Source organism: Mytilus trossulus, chromosome 12 (genome assembly GCF_036588685.1).
Source record: "Mytilus trossulus isolate FHL-02 chromosome 12, PNRI_Mtr1.1.1.hap1, whole genome shotgun sequence".
Classification (NCBI taxonomy): domain Eukaryota; kingdom Metazoa; phylum Mollusca; class Bivalvia; order Mytilida; family Mytilidae; genus Mytilus; species Mytilus trossulus.
In genome coordinates, this window is record NC_086384.1 from 23,857,202 (window position 1) to 23,868,090 (window position 10,889).

Genomic DNA, 10,889 nt, shown 5'->3' on the forward strand with positions numbered 1-10,889 from the left:
AAGGAGCTTAGTGCTATGCTATGAGTAAGAGCTTAGTGCAATGCTATAAGAAGGAGCTTAGTGATTTGATTTAAAAAGGAGCTGAGTGCAATGCTATAAGAAGGAGCTTAGTGCAATGCTATAAGAAGGAGCTTAGTGCAATGCTATAAGAAGGAGCTTATTGTAATGCTATAAGAATGGTCATAGTTACTTGTCTGAAAGTGTACCTAGTGCTATGCTATAAAAATGGTTCTAGTTTCTTGCAATAAGAATGTGCCTAGTGAAATGATATAAGAAGGAGCTTAGTGCAATGCTATAAGAAGGAGCTTAGTGCTATGCTATGAGTAAGAGCTTAGTGCAATGCTATAAGAAGGAGCTTAGTGATTTGATTTAAAAAGGAGCTGAGTGCAATGCTATAAGAAGGAGCTTAGTGCAATGCTATAAGAAGGAGCTTAGTGCAATGCTATAAGAAGGAGCTTATTGTAATGCTATAAGAATGATCATAGTTACTTGTCTGAAAGTGTACCTAGTGCTATGCTATAAAAATGGTTCTAGTTTTTTGCAATAAGAATGTGCCTAGTAGAATGCTATAAGAAGAACCTTAATGCAATGCTATAAGAAGGAGCTTAGTGCAATGCTATAAGAATGATCATAGTTACTTGTTTGAGAGTGTACCTAATGCTATGCTATAATAATGGTTCTAGTTTCTTGCAATAAGAATGTGCCTAGTAGAATGCTATAAGAAGGACCTTAGTGCAATGCTATAAGAAGGAGCTTAGTGCAATTCTATAAGAAGGAGCTTAGTGCAATGCTATAAGAATGATCATAGTTACTTGTTTGAGAGTGTACCTAGTGATATGCTATAAGAATGGTTCTAGTTTCTTGCAATAAGATTGGTTCTAGTTTCTTGCAATAAGAATGTGCCTAGTGGAATGCTATAAAAAGAAGCTTAGTGCAATGCTATTAGAAGGACCTTAGTGCTATGCTATAAGAAGGAGCTTAGTGCAATGCTACAAGAAGGAGTTTAGTGCAATGCTGTAAGAAGGAGCTTAGTGCAATGCTATAAGAATGATCATAGTTACTTCTTTGAGAGTGTACCTAGTGCTATGCTATAAGAATGGTTCTAGTTTCTTGCAATAAGAATGTGCCTAGTGTAATGACATCAGAATGTTCCTAGTTTATTGCCATAAAAAAAGGCATATTGTAATGCTATAAGAATGTGCCAAGTGCAATGTAATAAGAAGGAGCTAAGTGAAATGCTATAAGAAGGAGCTTAGTGCAGTGCTATAACAATGATCACAGTTTCTTGTTTAAGAGTGTGTCTAGTGCTATGCTATAAGAATGCTTTTAGTTTGTTGCAATAAGAATGTGCCTAGTGAAATGATGTTAGAATGTGCCTAGTGCAATGCTATAAGAAGAAGCTAAGTGCAATGATATAAGAAGGAGCTTAGTGCAATTCTATAAGAAGGAGTTTAGTGCTATGCTATAAGAATGATCATAGTTATTTGTTTGAGAGTGTACCTAGTGCTTTGCTATAAGAATGCTTCTAGTTTCTTGCAATAAGAATGTGCCTAGTGGAATGTTATAAGAATGCGCCTAGTTTATTGCCATAAAAAAGGGCATATTGCAAAGTTATAAGAAGGACCTTATTGCAATGCTATAAGAAGAAGCTTAGTGCTATGCTATAAGAAGGAGCTTAGTGCAATGCTATAAGATGGAGTTTAGTGCAATGATATAAGAAGGAGCTAAGTGCTTTGCTATAAGAATGATCATAGTTACTTGTTCAAGAGTGTACCTAGTTCTATGCTATAAGAATAGTTCTCGTTTCTTTCAATAAGAATGTGCCTAGCGGAATGATATAAGAAGGAGCTGAGTGCAATGCTAATAAGACAAGATTGCACTCCTTCCTGGTGTCTTGCTCTTAGAGTTTGCCTGGCTATATAATATTCATAGTGTATTGCTTTAAGATAAAAATGTATCTTGAATGTTGCTAGCGTCTTGCACGTAGAATGTTCCTTGTGTCTTGAAATAAGAGAATAGTGCAATGCTTCTTAAAACTGGGAAGTGTTTGTTGTGGGAGTTGATATGGGACAATATAACCTTATGAGTAGAAGAAATGGCTTACTTGATAAATAGACACCATCCAAAAAAACGCGATATAAAATAGCGCGCGTAAATGAAGATATAATCAAATCGCGAAATGAACATGCGTTCTAATTTATGGCATACAACAAGGAAATTTTTTTTTTTTGAAAAATGCAATGCGTTTTCTGAATGAAACAACATTATGTATTGCTAAAATAAGGGGAAGTTACTTCATCCATTATTTTAGCAAATGAATCAGGACAACATGCCAGCTGTTCCTTCGTAATTTCCTATAGATATGGAGCCCGTTATTGCTTAATTGCATTTCTAGAAAATCTTGTATGCCTGCTATCCGAAACCTAAAGGTTGCATGAAGGTATGGAATAGTAAGAATGTACGTAAACGGGCTTTATAACTGACCTATGTATACCTACAAATTCTAAACAACAGGGTACCATTATTTGATTGTATCTGCACTTCATACAGATTACAGTACGCTATTTTGCTTTCGACAAATTTAGGCTAGGTAGTTTTTACTTTGATCTAGTCTAGGAAAACTTATCATGACATTTGATTATCTTCCCAGATATATATTTCTAATAAATATTATATGCAGCATCTTTAATGAAATGAGATGGATTATCATATTTTATTTTGAGAACCCTAATGGTAATTCACATAAACTTTGGTTGAATTTGTTTCCGCAGTTTTTGACGAGAACATCTATGATTGATGACAGACGCCAAGTGCTGACGAGAGGTAACATGGCCTTTGGAACAGTTGAGAAAAACGAAGCCATATCAAGCATTATCAAGCTTAGAATTCACTATTGATTGTTAAATTAAAACTTATATGGTAAAAACTAAAAGCTGAATAGAAAATGACGTAGTTTCATTGTATTTATATCTTTATTATGATTTAAACAAGTAAACAATCCTTATAAATGCTTCTTAAAATAAAATGATCCGCAGAGCGCAGCCTGATACGACCGCACCATACAGTTGGTGCAAGTTTCGACACAATTTTCAAGCTAGATACTGTCTGAATTTGGATTGCGATAAAAATTTTGACATAATATAGGTTTCTCACACAAAATAAATGTGGTGAAAGTTCTTATAAATTTGAAATGGGTTAAAGTATTTGTCTTTATTTTCAATTGAAATTTCTTGAAATTGCGCAATACTGTGCAATAATATGCTATTCAACAATACTATTCGTTGCGACTGGACAATACTGTGCTATTGCGCAATACTGTGCAATTAAAAATTTCTTGGTATTTTGCAATAAGATATTTCTTGCTACTGTGCAATATTGTGCAACTGACGATTTCTTTGGCTATTGTGCAATTGAGGAAGTCTTGCGGATATTTGTGCTTTTAGATATTTCTTGCTATTGCCCAATACTGTACATGTGCAATTGGAGATTTCTTGCTTTTGCGCAATATTGTGCAATTGGATGTTTCTTGCTATTGTGCAATACTGTGCAGTTGAAGATCTCTTGCTATTGCACAATATTATGCTACAGTGCAATAATATGCTATTGGAAGATTTCTTGCTTTTGCGCAATCCTTTATATGATAACTTACACATCCTGTTTGGTGTGTATCTCCTGTGAAATCAGTATTTTTGCTTATTTTTATCACATGAAAAAAATTGACAATTTTAAAGAAAAAAATACTAAAAGAATATGAAAAAAAAAAAATTAGGACCCCCTTTGAAGTAATTACCCCCAAACTCAATCCCAGCCTTCTCTTAAAGGTATGGTACCTTGTAATATAATTTCAGAGAAATCCACACCTAAGCACAAGTTATTGTCTGGAAACTAGAAAAAGGCTGGTTTTGGCCCCTTTTGGGCACCTAATTTCTGAACGTTTGGGCAATTATCCCAAACTCATACCCAGTCTTCCCATTGAGATATGGAACCATATCTCAGAGATATCCACATACTTACACACACGTTATTATGAGAAACTACAAAATTGCTTGTATTTGTCCCCTTTTTGTCCGCTAATTCTTCATCATTTGGGTCAATTACCCCCAAACTCATACCCAGTCTTTCAATCGTAATCTGAACCTTGTAGTACAATATCAGAGAGATCCATAAACTTACAAGTTATATTCCCGAAACTACAAAATTGCTTGTTTTTGGCCCCTAATTTCTAACCTGTTTGTACCATAATCCCCCAAATCAATCCCAACCTTCCCTTTGTGTAATTGAACATTCTGGTCAAATTTAATAGGATCCCTTCACTTTGACTAAAGTTATTGTCCGGAAACCAAATGTTTCTTCGGACGACGACGACGACAACGTCATACCAATAATATACGACGCGAAAAATGTTTTCCAATCGTATAAAAATGAAATAGAATTGCTACATGTCTGAAATTCAGAATCTGAATCTGAATAGGTATACTTTTCAGGGTGTACAATGTTTCAATGACAGCTGAACAGGGGCCCTGGTAAATAAGGTCCAACGATGAGAGAGCATCTGAAGTTTTAAACCTCTCTATTGTCTTGGCACACACGATATTGTCTGGTAATCTATTTCAATTGGAAGTTATTTTTTAAAATAATTACTTTTTATTGGTAGGATTTACAAGTGCTGTTTTGAAATATCGGCTGCTGTTTTTTGCACAAATTGTCTACAATGTTTGTTATTTAACAATCACTAATTTGTTAAAATCTTATTTATCTACTCTTTAGCTAATACTAAAACTTGCGGGAAAGCTGCTCGAGAATAGTAAAGTCTTCAGTCACATCTGTTTTCAATTGTTGAAAGTTAATTAACTTTGTCCATAAGTCCTTCTGGTATAGTTATGCCCCTCTCCTTATACTTCCTTCCTCTGTGCTTGTAATATTATCCCCACTGGTGAAATCCACTGCTTGTCTCTCAACGCTTTTTAATGCTTTATGTCTGTAATGTCTTATACTAGAATTCTAATTCTCAAAATACATAGAAAATAGATTCAAACAAAAGAGCCCTTTCGGAAAGCTTATTGATCGAAAGTACATTTTTAAACATTTCTCTTCACTTTAAGTTTTATTTTAAAACACGTGCACATTAAGTTCCTTTTGAGAGAAAATCCTTTTTGTAATCCAAATCTTTAATAAGATACTGCTATTGAATTATTATCTTGTAATCTTTTTCGGCCACATCTTTTCCGCATGCAGTGACTTTAACCTTGATATTTGTAGTTAGAGTTTCTTCGGCGAGTGAAAATGGAATCCCGTAAAGAAAGATAAGGTTATCAAACGTGGGAAAAAGGTTTTATCAATCGATTCTGAAAAAAATTTAATACTAATAAACCAAATAATTTAACTAACGTTTATGGCAGATTAATTAAGTAACATGGGAAATATATACATATAGAAATAAGCATCTTCGTGAACTACGGGTTCCTTGATCGAGCTGTTCATATGTTGTACTATTATACAATTGTCACAGGTTACTAAACTGTGGAAAACTAAATCAATCGGAACAGAAAATCCTTATTAGTATGGTAATGGTGTTTACAGAGCCCGGAAATTTAGATACGATCACGGTAAACTTATCAATAATTGAATAAACTTATTCTAAAAGATTGATAGAATTAATGGTAATTAGATATAGGAAGATGTGGCATGAGTGCCAATGAGACAACTCTCTATCCAAATATCAATTTATAAAAGTAAACCATTATAGGTCAAGGTACGGACTTCATCACAGAGCACTGGCTCACACCAAACAACAAGCTATAAAGGGGCCCAAAAATTACTAGTGTAAAACCAATCAAACGGGAAAACCAACGGTCTTATCTATATAATACATTAATTTGGCGTAATTTTTTTTAGAGAAAAGACAAACGAACTAAATCTATTAATTTCAATAAAAGTATCATAAATGCACTAGGGTTCTGTTGAAAATAATTTTATATTGTATATCGATCTGTAGTAGGTTATTTAGTAGACCACAATAACATGTAATCATTGTTCCACGAGGACCGAGGGGTCGGAGGGGTCCCGATCCCGAAATCCCGGACTTAAAAACATGATATCCCGAGGTCCCGAATTTAAAAAAAATTATATCCCGGCATCCCGAACTTCAAAAGTAAGATTGCCGGATCCCGGAAGGATAAATCCAGAAACCCCGAGCTTAAAAACACCCGATCCCGACGTCCCGAAAAAGGTCTTTAACCCCCTCCCCCCTCTTTTACTTTATAAGCAAAATCGTCTTTTAAACGCTATATGGTATTTGGAAATTAGGATACAAGAAATTCTCTTTTTTCTTTAAAGAATGATCATTTACATGGAAAAAAAACAGTTACTTTTGGAAACAAAACTATCCATGCCCAGTGGCGGATCCAGAAATTTTCATAAGTGGGGGCCCACTGACTGACCTAAGAGGGGGCCCGCTCCAGTCACGCTTCAGTGATTCCCTATATAAGCAACCAAATTTTTTCCCAAAAAGGGGGGGCCCGGGCCCCCTGCCCCCCCCTAAATCCGCCTCTGAATGCCTCTTTCTGTGGAACTTCAACAAATGTACAAAATCATTTAGCATTAAGGGTGTACTTAGTTATGGTTTTGGAATTTGTGTCAAATGTTCGGACTCCTTGGTATTTTTCCATACAATACAATGTAAAATAGTTTGCCCCATAACACCCATTTATATTTTTTCATATAAGACATAATAGCTCATGAAAAGTCATTTACCAAAATTTTAGAAGATTATTAATTTTCTTTCTTTTGTTTTGAGACCTAATAATACCAATGCAAAAATAAGATAAAGGTCCGAGTCAGCCTTTTCCCGCCATATTTTAAATCCCAAATTAAATATATCGAAAAGGAGGTCCATGACCTAACAATATTTTAAGCTTATTTTTATCCTTAATTGATGCTCTACTTAACTAGCTTATAGTATAAATTTTAACTTCTTGATTTATTAATTTTTACCTAACCTCACCTAAGTAAATCTTGAAGGTGGATCGGGACTATTCGACTGCGCATAATTTCACGCATGAATTACAATGCATGCGAAAAGTATTTGTCGTAAATTCGATATTATTTTTTTTTAAATATTTTGATTGATTAGAAATATTTGATCATTGAAGTTATGTCACTAAAAGAATATTTTTTGTTATTATGTGTATCTTTTAAAGGCCCAAAAAGACATTTCTCTCAATTTCACCATTTTCCCGCCAAAATTGGGGTTTTAAGGCAAAATATTTTTTTTACCTTATCGGTGACCTATGTTTTTTATTTACTCATTCTTTGAAGCTATATATCAGCTTTATATACTACAGTTTTTGACTAAGTGTCATAGCACGTTGAATTTCCCCTTTAAACCATACAGAAAAAACAAGGTAGCAAAGTGTCAAAGAAAAAGATAGCATCAATACAATGTATAATATTAAGCATTTAAATAATTTGTTAAAAATATTAAATAATTATAGACTTTTGATACGAGAATAACAACTTTGTTGTAAGATTATGGCAATTAAAAAGTATCCTATGCAAGCTTACAATCATTCATCTGCAGTGTCATAACTTTTTTTCTAAATCTATAAAGGAGAGTGAGAAAAACTGTATGGTCAGATTTGAACAGAGAAAATTAATGCCACCAAAACAACCATTTACATGTAAATTTGAGAAGACAATGAAATTGAAAAATAATCGGACATTGAATGAATTTCCCTTTATCTATTGGTAAAATGAGATGAGGAGTTGTATACTATAGATGATGAACTTTAAAAATATCTACTATACTCATGAATGTTTGCCAATGTTTTGAATCTCCCATTACCATGTTGTATCTGTGTATTTGGTTCTTATCTCTATAGAAATAATGCAGAATTCTGTCTTCATCGCTGAGAACCTGTCCCAGTCAACATGAATACAATGTTTTATATTGCAACGATTTTTTTACTATAGTTTGACTGGGACTAATAGATAAAATTCAATATGTATAAAAATCAATGTCAGATAAACACATCTTGCAGCAGTTCAACACCCCCACCCCACCCCCACCCCCAAACTTATTACGTATTTTATCTTACATTGATCTTTTGATGTCGTCCCTTATCTGAAATCTGTATTTAGATAGGTACGTTGCTGGGCCTGTATATAACATCAATAACAATGGGAGAGTGGCGCTTGGAAAATAGTACAATGATATGAAAGTTGTTCATACTGGTTATAACATAACAATGATTTAAAAAAAAAATTACTTACGTCAGTGCATGGATATGTATCTGTATATGTCCTTCCAATGGCGCACACATTTAGTTCAAAGTAATAAATATCCAATCACCAATAGAATAATAAAGGTCTGTACACTATTATGTCTAATCAAGTATGTTAATATGTCCCTCCACCAATATCACACGGTCTTGTTTATGAATTGCACATGGTCACTTTGTCATTCTCCGTGATCACATGGTCACTTTATCATTCTCCGTGATAGTTTTGTAGTGTCTACAAAGAAATAAATAGACGTTCTGTTATGATTCTTTTTCATTTATTTCAGATACAAAAAATGATTTTACATCCACATAATTCGCTAATATTACAAACTCTTTTAGCAAGCTATAAAACAAGGCCTAATCTACCATTTTCCTTCTCCGTATTTTCCTTTACATTTTTAATGTGATAACGGAACCCTCTACATATTGTGTCCCTTTCTTTTCTTTTCATCCTGAATATGCATGCAATATTTGCCACTGGACGATGAACAGCCTACAACCAACCAATCTCTTCTGTGGTTCGCTTTAACAATATTAATATTAATCTTAACTATAGTAAAAAAAAACAACAAGGACATATACGTTCACGGTTGACTAGGCAAGTTTAACTAAAAGTGGATAACGAAAATACAGATGAACGAATTAATCCAGTGCATATATTGTGTCGGCCCTTTTATATCCCTCGGTATGGAATGCCTATAAGACCGATGAATAATCAATATTGATTATACGGAGACGGTGTTGGTCCTTTTTTACTTCGTTCGTAATAAAAGATTGAGTTCTGAGAGCTAGCTCGTGGTAAAATCTATATAAATTGAACCCCCCGTGAATTATAACAAGTCAACTATTTTAGACATTTTGTATTACTACTTACTTGATAACTGATAAACGGCTGCCAACAAATCCGTATCATCGTTTGCGTATGCTTCCATGTTTTGACGACTGTCACATTGCAAAGAAACCCCTTGGAGACGTCCGTTGTCATCAAGCTCTGTCATCAACAATCGTAGGACGACATAATTAGGTGGCGTCACAATAGTCGGACCAAAATAGTCAGAGACGTCAAAAAGTCCACGAAAAAAACGACGTTAAAACTTATAAGAGTGTTATTATTAGGTTAGAAAGCAACTTAATTTTGAAGTAGTTTTGTAAGTTTTGTGATTAATTGAGGATCTTGAGGTTTACAGAATATAGCATAATGACATAAAAAAAAAATCATTAGAGATAAAACAGCAACTAATATAAAAAAGAAAAATGATTAACTGACATATGATTGAGTAATGTTGACCCGTCTTATACAATACAATTTCCAGTTTGCGGCGGGGTTAACATTTTTTTGTGATCTGATGTATCTATCTTAGAAGCTATAGATATATGTTTTTTTTCTGGTTGTTATAGGAGTTTTTACGTGATGTGTCTAGATTAAATGAATTGGGCATGTTCAACTGTTTGTATTGTGCCTGTCACAAGTCAGGATGTTACTCAGTGGTGTTTTTTCAGTAAATCATATTTGTTTTTCGTTTATTGTTTTGTTCATAAATCAAAAATGAGGGCGTTGGTTTAGTGGTTTTTCGTTTGAATTGTGTTTCATTAGTCATTTCGGGGTATTTCATAGTTTACTATTTGGTATGGGTTATGCTAATTGTTGAAGGTCGTACAATGAACTATCATTTGGTCCCTGGTGGAGAGTTGCCTCATTTGCAATAATACCACATCTTCTTATTCTTACTCTTGTATATGCAAGATATTTTAAGATTGATGGATCAGATATCTTTTTATAAGTTTGTTTTAATGTACAGGATATCTTATGTGATCTATAAAATATATAATTAAGATTATAAGATATGCATGTATCTCAATAAGCTTATAAGATATCTTATTTAATTGAAACGATATTTTGTTTATTTAAAAGTTTGAACGAAATCTAATCATGACACTGGGATGATCCTTGGCTTTTACAGTTACAAGTAAGAAAAGAACAGCACAAAGGACAAATAAGAAACACACAAGAATAAAATAAAATATAGGTTCTTAATAACCATTTTGTATCTATGATGAGTTTATTTGCATTTCAAAACTACATCACGCAATTTTGCATATTAAAACTACATCATGCAGAAATGCACCTGTGTGAGTTTTTTATTTCCTTTTTTTTTTCCAGAAACAAAGTAGTGAAACACGTTTCAACAGAATAATTTGGTAATTCATACAAACTGTACACATATTGTCTCCTCCATGAGAATCTTGATCATCAAAACCAATTATTGAATAAACGACACTGATTATTATCAGTGTTTGTTTGGCACTATTCTGATATTCAGGTTGGCTGGCACTGTACACAGTTTAGCAAAGAACACTTTGAGAAAAAATACCCACATAGAATAATTTCCACACAGATCTGTGTCCACACTTTTATAATAAACAACTTTTAATTGAAACTTTGAATTTAATTCTAGATGACACATGCCATTACAGTCGGTATAGTTAAGGTCACCTTTAAATTATGTATACATTAAAAGGAAGCATCCAAGGAACTTTTCTATTATAATTCTCAATTTCTAAATTTCAATATCATCCGATGCCCAGTTCTAGTTTAAATTAACCATC

General features: G+C 33.6%; 1 long non-coding RNA gene across 1 annotated transcript; it reads right to left on the minus strand.

Moving 5' to 3' along the window:
* Positions 1–2,953: 2,953 nt before the first annotated feature.
* LOC134693404 (uncharacterized) lies at positions 2,954–9,276 on the minus strand. The gene is made up of 3 exons (XR_010102395.1): positions 9,157–9,276; positions 8,272–8,514; positions 2,954–5,345 (listed from the first exon to the last, which is right to left on the minus strand). It is a non-coding gene; the product is annotated as an uncharacterized LOC134693404 (long non-coding RNA).
* Between the last annotated feature and the right edge of the window lie 1,613 nt (positions 9,277–10,889).